Raw genomic sequence first — 961 nt, 5'->3', positions numbered from 1 at the left:
AACAAGAAATGGAGATACAAAATACTTATCTTTTCAGTGTATGTCAGTTACCTCTTATTCTTAGCAATCTTGCATCCAATTTGCAAATAAATCTCGTCCACATTATCATCATCATAATGACATTCCTATCTTGCAAGGGCTAAGGTTTCTTCTTTTAGCGGAGACAATCAATCCTAAGGTTTTGTCCACAAACCCTAGGGCTTTCTTATTCAAACCCTTGCTAGGGTTGATAGACCCTAAACAGTCCTAGAATCTGACCAAGACATACAGTCTTTCAAACCCTAGATTTTGCAATCCCATTAAGTCTCAACCTTTCAACAAGATATCAAAGATGTATTTTTGCTCATAATTTGATCAGCGTTCAAACTTTGAAGAGGAGTTTCGACCTCTTGTTATGTTGGCCTAACTCAACAATTGGTGTAACCCTAACATCCTTGCATTGTATCTTTGTAATCATACTTCATTTAGTCATTTGAGTCATCAGTCCATTAGACCTTGATTAGCAACAAGGGTTTCAAGGAATTTACCTTTAAATGATCATGTTTTCTTCTTGAGATCAGATGTAAATCATCATCCTGCATGGAGTAAGTAGCAACCCTGGACTGAATCAAATTGCATCACCTTGATAATCTTCTTGAATACTTTCCTGAAAAGCAATATGATCCTTTTCACTGACATGGCTTTCAAGATAATATATATGTATATATTAGACCTTCTAGGTGACAGGCTTGGATCCTCAAACTTCTAAGATAGCCTAAATAACGTCAAACTCGTTTTGCTCTGTACTTATAATAAGGCACATACCACCTCAGGCTCAGACTACACCTTAGATGTAACTCGAATCCCAACAAAGATAATTCAGACTTCTTAGATCATGATTTGGACCTACCAACAAAGGAACTCGGGCTATTTTCTCAGACTTCTTATGACAATTGGACTTGTTCTTCTTGGATATATCAGA

This window comes from Pinus tabuliformis, chromosome 6 (genome assembly GCF_031772625.1).
Source record: "Pinus tabuliformis cultivar Carrire ecotype Pingquan chromosome 6, CPIR1, whole genome shotgun sequence".
In the NCBI taxonomy this organism is placed as follows: Eukaryota; Viridiplantae; Streptophyta; class Pinopsida; order Pinales; family Pinaceae; genus Pinus; species Pinus tabuliformis.
This window is presented reverse-complemented; position numbering follows the sequence as displayed.